Below are 14339 nucleotides of genomic sequence, written 5' to 3'. Positions count from 1 at the left end.
TGCCTTGTCCCTATTTATACGCTCTATACTCAGAGATAACATTGTTAGTAAAAGCTGACAGTCTGCCCCAACTTTCTCAAATGAATTTATTTGCTGGAGAGTCTTTAAAACTGCTCCAGTCCTTTAGAAGGTGAGTGTAGTTATGAATTTAAAGCGAAAAATAGCCTTCTGGGAGTCCAAGCTATTTCTCAATAAATAAAATATTCAGGAAATGAAATATTTACACCCACACATATAATAAAGTGCGAACAAATGGCAAATGTTTACAAATATTTCTCATTTATGTAATAATATGTGAATGTAAATGACATAAGTTTATTCCACAAACAGATGCTTGTTGGATTTTCTTGGCTGGCTACTTTCAAATATAATATGCAATAGATGTACAGCGAGACGGTCATTATTGCCAAATAAACACTGACAGGGTGATGCGAGACGAAAGAAACCAATAGTTTAACACAAAATTATTTTATTGTTTCCACTAATGATGCGATGCATAGCAATGGTTTGTTATACAGAAATAACAGACCATAAAATGCTGGAATTGACCAATCAGAATCAAGTATTCAATAACGTCGTGTAATAAAGATATAGTAATCTACTTTATATACATTACAGTACAGTCTATTTGTCTCCAATTAAATGGACATTTAATACAGATTGTTAATTATTTTGTAGTAAAAAATAATAACAATGGAAAGCATCCGTGCAGGTCAATATTAAAGTTCAATATTACAAATAAAATATGGATAGATTTCAGACATTTTTTTTTACTTTCTGTAAGACTTTGTGTGATTTATCAACAAAACGGCAGGGAAAATCAATTTAGCAGCGATCACGCAAGTGCTTAAATATTTTATTTGTAATATTGAGCTTTAATATTGACCTGTATAAATAAGTTCTGGATGAATATTTGTGTGAAAATGGAACTGGTGTACTGTACATTTTCCTGTTCTTATTGTTTGCCCTTAAATAATTAATAAGCTTCAAATGACCATTCGATTAAAAACAAAAGGGAGACCTCCGACTTTTGCACGGACTGTATAATCTCATCTCATCTCATTATCTGTAGCCGCTTTATCCTGTCCTACAGGGTTGCAGGCAAGCTGGAGCCTATCCCAGCTGACTACGGGCGAAAGGCGGGGTACACCCTGGACAAGTTGCCAGGTCATCACAGGGCTGACACATAGACACAGACAACCATTCACACTCACATTCACACCTACAGTCAATTTAGAGTCACCAGTTAACCTAACCTGCATGTCTTTGGACTGTGGGGGAAACCGGAGCACCCGGAGGAAACCCACGCGGACACGGGGAGAACATGCAAACTCCGCACAGAAAGGCCCTCGCCGGCCACGGGGCTCGAACCCGGACCTTCTTGCTGTGAGGCGACAGCGCTAACCACTACACCACCGTGCCGCCCGGACTGTATAATAATTAAAAAAAAAAAAAAAAAAACACACACACAGACTGCTCTTGAACTGAACAGTACATGAAGGACCAGCCCTGGGAATGTCAATAGACTTAAAGTCACAATAGTAAATATTACCGCAAATGATCTCATTTTTCCCAGGCTTTAAGAGGCCCACAGAAGAATAAAAACTCTTATTTATATATAGTAGATGTGGCATATTCTCTGGCAGCTCATATAGATTTAAAGCTGGGGGGGGAGAGCACAGATAAAAGAGGAAATTGTCAGGAAGTTGCCTATAAACATCCTGAACTGAGTTTCACCAAAAAAAAAAAAAAGCCACACACACAACAGAAAGATCGACATTAAATGGCAGCGCGATCATTACATTCAACATACTATCTAAGCTGATTTTTAACATCAGAGCTTCATTAACCATTCGAGCAATCGCAATACAGCAATAGGAATTTGGAGGACGTGCTTTTTAGTGTTTTGCTTGTTTCAATCAAATTATTTGACAGCACTAAAGTCAGGACCAGAGGCTTCTAATTAAATCGGCATAATGATTTTGGCCAGTGTTTATTTTCGGGGTCAATCTTCAGGGTTTAATCGACCTTGCTGAAATGTCACTAGCGTTCATCCTAACCTCCAGACACACACATAGAGTTCTTACCGAGACAAAGACAGAGTGGTCCTTACTCTTGCTGCAGTGAAAGTTGTTTAGATTTAATATCTACACAGTACAGACTTATGAGGAGAGGCAGAATTAGGTTTTTATTAACATGCTATAAAAATCGCTCTCATAAAAAGAATACAGAGATGAAATATTAAAGCAGTGGGGGACGTGGAGTGCAGTGTTCAGGGACAGCATGCGCACTAAGAAAACGTCGAACCCTTAATGTTTCTTCAGTTGTCCCTCTCCCTGTGTAGAAGCCGAGAACACCATTTCCCTACCAGAAGGTTGCATGCAGAAGCATTTTTCAAACGCTAAATACCATTAATCAAAAGTCAAAGTCCCTCTCACACCAGGATCTGGTCTTCCCAGGCAGCCTCCTGTCCCAGTACTAACCAACTCTTTAAGAATCAGAATCAGAAAAAGCTTTATTGCCAAGTAATTGTTGCAACTACGAGGAATTTGGCTTGGAGTTAAGGTGCTCAATAAATAAAGACAGTCTATTCTAATAAAGGAGCTACATAAAAACGGTCTATTCTAAGATCTCATCTCATTATCTCTAGCCGCTTTATCCTTCTACAGGGTCGCAGGCAAGCTGGAGCCTATCCCAGCTGACTACGGGCGAAAGGCGGGGTACACCCTGGACAAGTCGCCAGGTCATCACAGGGCTGACACATAGACACAGACAACCATTCACACTCACATTCACACCTACGCTCAATTTAGAGTCACCAGTTAACCTAACCTGCATGTCTTTGGACTGTGGGGAAACCGGAGCACCCGGAGGAAACCCACGCAGACACGGGGAGAACATGCAAACTCCGCACAGAAAGGCCCTCGCCGGCCACGGGGCTCGAACCCGAACCTTCTTGCTGTGAGGCGACAGCGCTAACCACTACACCACCGTGCCGCCCCTATTCTAAGATATTAAGAAATAAGAACTAAATAAACAAGATAAAAATAAGATAAAATAAACAACTGTGCAAATCAGGTAAGCAATAAGATGAAATAAACAAATGTGCAAATCAGGTAAACAACTGGAGGGGCAGAGTAAATGGCGTCTGGTCTTGTTTATTAAAGTGTGTGTGGGGGGGAGTGGGTCAGGAGTCTGAGGTATGGTACTGGCAGGGAGGGGGGCCAGAATAAGTAGGGGTCACTTATGTTTATGAGGCCAGCAGTGGTAGGAAAGAAACTGTTTCTGTAGCATCAGGTTTTGGTCTTGATGGACTGCAGCCTCCTGCTGGAGGGGAGTGTCTCAAAGAGTTTATGTCCAGGGTGGGAGGGATCAGCCACAATCCCTCCCTGTTGAAAACCCCTGGTGAAAACGTGGACTGGTTCGCTAGCTGGGACCAAGGTTCAAAGAATCCTGATGGCGTATGGGTGCGGCGCTGATCTCCATTTCGATAGCTCTTGGCCTTTCACCTGTACAGCTAGGGTTACAGTGGGGAGCTGGTCCTCTGGTAACCACGAGAGTTTGACTTCCCTACTCACACCTGTATTGCAGCGTGCCTCGCCAGATGGCAGTAGGTACCATTTTTATGATGGTCTTTGGTATGATCTGACCTCGAGTAAAACTCACGATCTCCCCGTTGAGAAGCGGACACGCTAACCACTAGGCCAACTCGCGGTCTAAATACCATTAATTATCTCATAAACCCTTAAAGAACCTCTGAAGGACCATAAACAGACTGTGCAGAATTATATAAAGTCTTTATTTTTAAATAAGCTATAAAAAAGGTTTAAATATGGCTGGTTTTTGATATAACAGCAATTATTCACAAACAGATGTACCCACGTTTTCACACAGTCCAAACTAACAACATGTTTACTGGAGGTGGGACAAAACCAGAGAACCTGGAGGAAACCCACATGAACCTACATAGAGACTCCACGCATACCCCTTTTTGACCAACAGGGAATGGGTTCTGTTGTTGTTCATCCACCAAATTTTGAACCGTTCGGTGGTGGGTTGAGTGTTCATTGTGATGCTTGCTCTACCATTTAAGGATGATCTTTGTGCTACGATGCTTTTGGGAAACCCACCCCAGAGCATGTCGACCAAAAATAAATTGGTTCAGAACCTGAAAATGTGATTCCCAGCTGGAACCAAAATGTAGCTGGTTTTTCCATGAATCATGATGACATTGGTGGGTGTCATTAGTTTGGAGAGGAAGTGGAGTGCAGCAGTGGAGAATGCAACGGAAAAGGATACATCTTCAAGAAAAAAATGCACTGAAAACAAATATCTGCAATAACAGAACAAAAGCTCATAGGTGATCAATGCACTCCGCCATCTTGCTGCTACTGTTTACTTCTGTTGTTCATGATGCATTATTGATTACAACAGTTCCATTCAAAACTGGTGAAAATGTGGGCTGGTTCACTAGCTGGGACCAAGGTTCAAAGAATCCTGAACAGAACCAGTTCAAGAACCCATTCCCTGTTGGTGGAAATGGGGTAACAGAGAGTCGTGAGGCAGCAATGCTACACAGCAATTAGACAATATAGGAATAATCCCCAATATTTTATAGATGTCCATAATTATAGAATAATTAAAATATCAAAGATTCCATTTGCTATAAAGCATTTACTGTAAAGTTGACAGTAATTTACAGGCAGCACAGTTACTGTTAAAGCATATTCACAGTGAAGAACTATAACATCTTACATATGATAACATGTAATCTCACACTTTTGGCTGTTGATACTTTAAAAATACAACAAAGAACAAACAATTTAGGCACAACTGAATGAGGTCCTAGCTGTTCAGTGGTGCTGGGATTTGAACACACAACCTTCTGAGCCACCACAACCAGCTAAGCTAGCTTATTGATTTGACCACCTCCACGTCTAAATTAACTAGCTATACCAGACGGCCTGCAGTGCTTTACTAAGCCAAAGTTTTTACCAGAATATAGTGAAAGTAAAATGGGTTGGACTTGTGCAAAATAGTCGGTAAAAACATGCACTACGTTCAGACTGCAACCTGAAACGACCCATATCCGATTTGTTGTGAAATCCGATTTTTTTGTTAGGCCGTTCACATTACCAATTATATGAGACTTGTATGCGATCTCCAATATGAACGGAAAACGACCCAAAAGTGTCCCGCATGCGCAAATTGACACGTAATATAAGCACATCTACGTAATACGTAAAAAAAAAAAAAGCGCACTCTTCAAGTTTGCAAGTAAAGCATGGAGATGAGGCGAGACCTGGCGATGTGGTTTTTGTGGCGGCGGCGGAACTCACACAATAATCTGATTAATGTGGGCAGCAGACTAATGAGACCGAAGGTGTCAAATTACTGGAAATTTCCAGAACAATCTTATAATCTTGTAATACAGGATGGTTTAACATCCAGGTCCCTACCAAATCCACCATTAGCTTCAGTGCTTAATTTGTAAAGTGGGAGGTCCCGGAGCGCAGAGGATGACTGGCTCCGGTGCGAAAAAAAAAGAAGGGGGGGGGGCTTCTGGGCATGTATTGTAATAACACTGCAAATTAAGTTCATCTGCGAAAAACCCCGCTCACACTCTGCACTTGAGATAGGGACAGTGTTGATCGCGGCCAAGAGGCCCTTCAGTTCATCTGGGATGAATTCTCCATTACTTTCCCTGAATTCCCTGAATGCCCTGATGACATGTCATGCGTCATTGATGCAAAACTGCTGGCAGAGCGCTTCCACTTCTTTTTCCCCCCAAACAGCGCGTCTTCCTCCCGCGGCCACGGAAGTGTGCACCCTCCTTTTCCGTAATATACAAACAGATATTTTGTGGATGTCGTTTCATGAGAGAAATCACCAACAAGACAGATATCAAAATCAGACATTAACACTAAATAAACTTGCATTTATTTATTTAATTATTATTATTATTTTTTTTATTTTGTTACATAGTCAAGAGAGGTGGCGGATCACCGGATCCAGTGTAAATAGCTGCCGGAGCCAACATCCGAGGTTCCGGAGCGCGCTCCGGCTTGCTCCCCCTCAAATTAAGCCCTGATTAGCTTGATCAATTCTATAAAAGTCTATTTAAATTCTGAAAACTGTACAAATGTTGTTGTTTTCCACCAAAGAGGCGGGATTAGCCAACGCAGAATAGTGACGTTTGTCTCTTGTTGATGACGTGTAGGTCGCATGAATGCGACCTGTCCGGTCAGACTGCAGTCGCATGTGAAAATAACGGATATGCATCGGAATTAGGACCACATATCCAAGCGGCCTGGGTCGCATGTGAAAAAATCGGATCTGTGTCGTTCAGATTGTCAATAACAAATCGGATACAGGTCGCATATGGGCAAAAAAAATCGGATATGGGTTGTTTCAGGGTGCAGTCTGAACGTAGTCATGGAGTACAGATCTGATCGAATAATTTGCAGATGTCACCGCAAGGAACATTTTTTACTACTCTTTTCCCAGCCAAACATTTAGACATTCCACAATACATTGCATTTTCTAGTATTTGACTGTAAACGAATGAATGCACTGATCCAATAGATCTTATCGCTTCCTAAAATGATACAGCAGTGTTTTGTTGTAAAAATAAATACTGTACATTTACAGCAAAACAAATGTTTGACAGTGTGACATTCTGCCGTTGACCCAGTATGTAGCAATACTCAGAAATAAGAAGATAATTTTACTGGTACATATGGGACAAGTTATTATTATTATACTAAAAAGTTCACAGTCTCAGGGTAATTGACTGGTCTATTCGTACTGCTGCATGTCCATCAGGTCCCCATGACCTCAGATCGACAGCACCTTCTGCAAGATATTTGCGGTTCCGAGCAATGCTGATTTCTGAAAGACCCCTAGGTTGTACTTGATCTTCAACTGGTCCAAGAAATACAGAAGTTTGTGAGGAATTGACCCCAGTGCTCCAATTACTACTGGAATTACTGCCATTTTCCTATTCCACATCCTTTCAATTTCCACTTTGAAATCAACATAGTTACTGGTCTTTTCAAATTCGTTCTGGGTTGTGTTGCTACTTCTTGAACATTAACAAGGAAACATTGATCTGCCTTCTTGTCCACCAAAGTGATGTCTGGCCTATTGTGCTCAATTTTCCAGTCAGTCTGTATAGTAAAGTCCGAAAGGATTTTTGCATCCTCATTCTACAGGACCTCATCTGGTTTATGGAGATACCACCGAGTGTTAACTTGGAATCCATATTTCTGACATAGACTGCAATGAATATTTAAGCATATCTTGTCATGCCGTCGCTTGTAATCTTTTTAAGCGAGTATTTTACAAGAGCTTACTGTATGAGTAACATTCTCAACTCTGTTTCTACAGAGCCTGCATTTGTCAGACATTTCTTGTTTATATACCGTCTTCTTGATTGAGTTCGTATTTAGAGCTTGATCTTGAGCTGCGATTAAAAGGCTCTCGGTTTCCCTTTTGAGATCTCCCTTCACAAGCCATTTCCATGAATCTTCTTTCTTGATATCTTTTGTGTCTCTGTGAAACTATCCATGAAGGGATATCTTCTCCGCCAAGGCAACTTTCTCATCTTCAGTTCTCTTATGATATTCTGTCTTGGTCTCAATAGTACCATTATCCAAACCCTGCTGTAGCGCCACGTACTTCAGCGGTATTTTATTATTATTTGCCAAGTACCAATCTAGTGTTTGTCTTTCACTCGCCACACAATCTTCAGTGCTAACCAATCCCCTACCCCCGATCTTGCAGGGCATGTATAGTCGAATCACATTGGCTTTAGGATGCAGGGCATGATAAACAGTCACTGTCTTCCTAGTTCGCCGATACAATTCTTCTCTCTCACTTCTTTTCCAGTGAACAATTGCTGTACTATACCTTACAACAGCATTTAGCTTGGTCTTGAGTAATAGCTGTAACCTCTTCATATACTCATGTGTCATTTTTGTCTTCATACTCTCATTCATAGCCATATCCAACTCAAGGATCCCAAAATACTTAAATCCTGTATTTTCTGGATCATTCACTCTCTCACCTGATGGTAGTTCTATCCCACAACTCTCAACTACCTTTCTGCGCTTCATCGTCATTACAGCACATTTGGTAATACCAAACTCTGTGCCAATATCTTCACTGAATATGTGGACTGTTTGTACAAGTGCATCTATCTGATCATTATTATTGTTGTAATAATAATAATAATAATAATAATAATATACAGGCGGCACAGTGGTGTAGTGGTTAACACTGTCACCTCACAGCAAGAAGGTCCTGGGTTCGAGCCCAGCGGCCGGCAAGGGCCTTTCTGTGTGGAGTCTGCATGTTCTCCCCGTGTCCGCGTGGGTTTCCTCCGGGTGCTCCGGTTTCCCCCACAGTCCAAAGACATGCAGGTTAGGTTAACTGGTGACTCTAAATTGACCGTAGGTGTGAATGTGAGTGTGAATGGTTGTCTGTGTCTATGTGTCAGCCCTGTGATGACCTGGCGACTTGTCCAGGGTGTACCCCGCCTTTCACCCGTAGTCAGCTGGGATAGGCTCCAGCTTGCCTGCAACCCTGTAGAACAGGATAAGCGGCTACAGATAATGGATGGATGGATGGATGGATGGATAATAATATACGTACAATCAGACATTTTGTTACTATAAAGAAGCACAAACCCATAAAATTAGTTTAATAATTTACATCTTTAACAACCTACCTAAACTAATTATAAGTAATAGGACTAAGGGTTTCTGCTTTTTAACCATCCATCCATTATCTGTAGCCGCTTTATCCTGTTCGACAGGGTCGCAGGCAAGCTGGAGCCTATCCCAGCTGACTATGGGTGAAAGGTGGGGTACACCCTGGACAAGTCGCCAGGTCATCACAGGGCTGACACATAGACACAGACAACCATTCACACTCACATTCACACCTACGGTCAATTTAGAGTCACCAGTTAACCTAACCTGCATGTCTTTGGACTGTGGGGGAAACCGGAGCACCCGGAGGAAACCCACGCGGACACGGGGAGAACATGCAGACTCCACACAGGAAGGCCCTTGCTGGCCACTGGGCTCGAACCCAGAACCTTCTTGCCGTGAGGCGACCGTGCCAACCACTACACCACCGTGCCGCCCGCTTTTTAACTGTTTGCTAAATATTAAGACAATCAAGACCTCAAAGAGGACGTGGCAGAACAGCTTCACAACGGGTTTTCTTTTTAGACACTGAAAACTACGTGTACTTATTATTTATAATACAATAAAATTTAATTATCTTTTTTACTGTAAGATCTAAACGTTGCCACCAGTTTAAGAGACATCTTTGGCTTTAAGACAAACTGTCCAAAGACTAAAAACACTAAAAGCTTTATAAAATGTCAGTAAAAACACTGTTTAGAAAGCAATCAAATCCCCCATAGTCCTAGCGCTCATGTGAATGCAGCACCTGATTGCTGTCTGTGGCTGAGGTTAAATGAAACTAAAAGAGGCTCTTGTTGATCAATAAGCACTGACAAATTGGTTGGAGGGCTTTGCCATTTCACCTGACCTTTAAATATCAACAAGAAGTCTTATTACACAAGTGAGCATGGCAAATGTGGCTTAATAGGAGCTAATGAACGAAGCATCTTTGCTAAGTGTCACTGAGCAGACAACACGAGAGAGAGAAAAAAAAAGAAAAGAAAAAGATGACAAGATAGCTTATGACACAGAACAAAAATAAAGATTTTTCCAAAGAAATACAGTCGAGTGTGTGATTAATCCTATATATTAAAAAGGGTTTATTGCTTGTAACTTGTTAACTGCAGTTATATTGAAGTTTAGTGCCCTTTGTTACAAACGGCCCTTGCTTATAACCGTCACATAAAAACGTCACAGTAAAATCTCATTACACCCCAAACTCTGCTGCGTTCATTCTGCTTCTGCACTTCACTGTCTTCTTGCCAAACAGTAGCTACTGTCATGCTACATAACAATATACAGTACCGGTCAAAAGTTTGGACACCCCTACTCATTCATAGGTGTTTCTCATCTCATCTCATTATCTCTAGCCGCTTTATCCTGTTCTACAGGGTCGCAGGCAAGCTGGAGCCTATCCCAGCTGACTACGGGCGAAAGGCGGGGTACACCCTGGACAAGTCGCCAGGTCATCACAGGGCTGACACATAGACACAGACAACCATTCACACTCACATTCACACCTACGGTCAATTTAGAGTCACCAGTTAACCTAACCTGCATGTCTTTGGACTGTGGGGGAAACCGGAGCACCCGGAGGAAACCCACGCGGACACGGGGAGAACATGCAAACTCCGCACAGAAAGGCCCTCGCCGGCCACGGGGCTCGAACCCGGACCTTCTTGCTGTGAGGCAACAGCGCTAACCACTACACCACCGTGCCGCCCCATAGATGTTTCTGTATATTGTATTTTCTAGACTGTAGAACAATACTGAAGACATCAAAACTATGAAATAACGCATGGAACATGTATGGAGTTATGTGGTAAACAAAAAAAAAGGGTGAAAAACAAAATATGTTTCATATTTTAGGTTCTTCAAAAGTAGCCAGCGTTTACCTTGATGACACTTTGCACACTATTATCATTATCTTAATCAGCTTCACGAGGTCATCACCTGGAATGCTTTTCAATTAACAGGTGCCTCGTCAAAAGTTAATTAGTGCAATTTCTTGCCTCCTTGATGAGTTTGAGATCAAACAGTAAATAGTAATAAACATACAGTAAATAGCCCTATTCCACAACTGTAGTAATCTATATTATGTCATGAACTGCTCAACTAAGTAAAGAGAAACGACATCCGTCATTACTTTAAGACGTGACGTGCCTTTTAATTAATAAAAATAAAGGCAAAGCGCTGAATTAGAAGGTGTGTACATACTTTTGACTGGTACTCTATACCACAAAATGACCAACTCTAGAACCCTTAGAGCACGGTTTGCCACCCTAAGCTCACAACCTCCTCTTTTGTTTTATTCATTTATCTGACAAATTACTATTAAAAATGGTGCTCTAAATGCAAAAATTGATTAACGAATCGCACGCTATGGGACGGCACGGTGGTGTAGTGGTTAGCACTGTCGCCTCACAGCAAGAAGGTCCGGGTTCGAGCCCCGTGGCCAGCGAGGGCCCTTCTGTGCGGAGTTTGCATGTTCTCCCCGTGTCCGCGTGGGTTTCCTCCGGGTGCTCCGGTTTCCCCCACAGTCCAAAGACATGCAGGTTAGGTTAACTGGTGACTCTAAATTGAGCGTAGGTGTGAATGTGAGTGTGAATGGTTGTCTGTGTCTATGTGTCGGCCCTGTGATGACCTGGCGACTTGTCCAGGGTGTACCCCGCCTTTCGCCCATAGTCCGCTGGGATAGGCTCCAGCTTGCCTGCGACCCTGTAGAACAGGTTTAGATGAGATGAGATGGCATGCTATTTGGACACACTGCACGATTGGAGGAGTTCAGCAATAAAAACAGACAAATTTCTCTGTCCATCTTCCCACCCCCCACCCCCTCAGCAACATCGAGTGACCCTTCAGGAGAAACCTAAATGCTTTGTGTGTGGTACAGTTTTGGTACTCTGCAAAAACAGAGTGTCTCTGTGCACACTAAATACGATGCAAGCTTGTATCTGTGTGAAACTGGATTCAGAAAACTTGCTTACACTAAACCCAAGTATCATATAAAGCTGGATATCACATAAATGGCATGCACCCTTTCAAACAGTTTCTGAAAAGCAGTGCCAATGCACGCATGCATGATGCAACAGGATGTATTTTCCGAGTACAGCCGTTTTAGGAAGCTATCATTTATTAACTATCTAAAAACTGTTGAAGAAGCCATTTTTCGAAGAGTGCACGGTACTATTCTAATATACAACAGTTAGATCCGGCCCACAGATCTTATTGGACAAACAGCGTTCCAAGAGTGCTGATATTTAGTAAAAGAACACTGGGACGTTTCACTGTTTATATCACTCTGCTTGTTTTTGGTTGCTACATAAAATTCCAATTCTAGCAAAAGTTTGCTACAATGAACCTGTTAGTCCACTTATTAATGGCAGTCAGTCAGTCTAGTGCTCACAGCATGGGTAACTTGCACACCTGTGAAGGCACCATTAATGCTGAACGGTACATACAGGTTTTGGAGAAAAAAAGCTGCCATGTAGATGATGTATTTTTCAGAGACGCCCCTGTTTATTCCAGCAAGATGATGCCAAGCAACACTGTGCACGTGTTACAAAAGCATGGCTTTGTAGTAAGAGTGTAGGTGCTAAACTGGCCTGCCTGCCTCCCATTGAAAATGCATAGCGCATTATGAAGTGCAAAATATTACAAAGGAAACCCTAGACTGTTAAGCAACTGAAGTTGTACAGTATATCAAGCAAGAATGGGAAAGAATTTCACATTCAAAATTCCAAAAATGAGTGTCCTCATTTCCCAAATGCTTACTGAGTGTTGTTAAAAGAAAAGGTGATGTAACACAGTGGTACACATGCCCCTGTCTCAACTTTTTGGGATGTGTTGCAGGCAAATTCAGCATGAGTGTATATTTACAAAAAAAAACAATAAAGTTTATCAGTTCGAACACTATCTTTTCTTTGTATTGTATTCAATGGAATGTAGGTTGAAAAGCGTTTGTAAATCATTGCATTCTGTTTTTATTTATGTTTTACACAGCATCCCAACTTTTTGGGGGGAATCAGGGTTGTAATAGTTGTAATAAAACAGAAAATTATAAAATACATAAAATAAAAACAAAAATAATTATAACTAACAATACTAGTATTTGGTGGTCTTTAGTGAATTTCTCTGCATTTCGACCTCTCTCTTCTCATTTAAAAACTTATTTACTGTCCAACTGAAATAAGATAACATCATGATTAGTAACATTCTACGTTCACTGTTAAACATAGTAATCTGAAGGTAGGTTTCCATGAAGCGGGGCAGCACGGTGGTGTAGTGGTTAGCGCTGTCGCCTCACAGCAAGAAGGTCCTGGGTTCGAGCCCTGTGGCCGGCGAGGGCCTTTCTGTGTGGAGTTTGCATGTTCTCCCCGTGTCCGCGTGGGTTTCCTCCGGGTGCTCCGGTTTCCCCCACAGTCCAAAGACATGCAGGTTAGGTTAACTGGTGACTCTAAATTGAGCGTAGGTGTGAATGTGAGTGTGAATGGTTGTCTGTGTCTATGTGTCAGCCCTGTGATGACCTGGCGACTTGTCCAGGGTGTACCCCGCCTTTCGCCCGTAGTCAGCTGGGATAGGCTCCAGCTTGCCTGCGACCCTGTAGAACAGGATAAAGCGGCTACAGATAGTGAGATGAATGAGGTTTCCATGAAGCACCACAAATTAAAGAGCCATGCTCCCTAATCTATTATTCGAGCTGAAGCAAATAATTCTTTACTGATAATATAAGCAACATGGCCATATTCGGTGCTCTGTGATGAGATTTAATCATGATGATAGAGGCTCGAACTTCAGGAATTACTTGAGCACATTTAGAACTTGTTACATTCAGCTACCTATAAAAAGCAAATAATGAAATTACATCTAAACTACAAATGAAGGCTTATTAATACTCATCCATAACCACTTATCCTGTGCAGGGTCGCAGGCAAGCTGGAGCCTATCCCAGCTGACTATGGGTGAGGGGTGGGGTACACCCTGGACAAGTCACCAGGTCATCGCAGGGCTGACACATAGACACAGACAACCATTCACACTCACATTAGAACCACCAATTAACCTAACCCAGCCTTTCTCAACCGGGGTGCCACGGCACCCTGGGGTGCTGTCTGGCTTCGTTAGGGGTGCCGTCAAAAAATTATATATTCTAACATTGAAATAAATAAAATGAATTAAAATTCCAAAAAACGATAGTTACACTAATGCAGATCATCGCCGCCTCATGCATCATCAAAATTTGTCTCACGGCCCCCTTTTCCATGTCACAACGTCACTACCGGGGTCAGCATATGGTCAGCGTGACTGCGTATGTTTTATATGGGGGTGCCTTGAGAATTTGCGTACTTCTGAAGGGTGCCGTGACTGAAAAAAGGTTGAGAAATGCTGACCTAACCTGCTTGTCTTTAGGGGGACCCAGAGAACATGCAAACCCCACACAGATAGGCCCCTGTCTACCACTGGGCTTGAACCCAAAACCTTCTTGCTGTGAGGCAACAGCGCTAACCACTACACCACTGTGCTGCCTTAGTAATACACCTGTATACATTAAATTAAAGTTAATGAAAGGCCAGTGTGTATACAAAGAAAAAAATACTGTTAAAACATATTTAACAAATTTGGTTAATAGTTTTTTTTAATTAG

The sequence above is a fragment of the Neoarius graeffei genome, chromosome 9 (genome assembly GCF_027579695.1).
Source record: "Neoarius graeffei isolate fNeoGra1 chromosome 9, fNeoGra1.pri, whole genome shotgun sequence".
In the NCBI taxonomy this organism is placed as follows: Eukaryota; Metazoa; Chordata; class Actinopteri; order Siluriformes; family Ariidae; genus Neoarius; species Neoarius graeffei.
Note: the sequence above shows the minus strand (reverse complement) of the source record.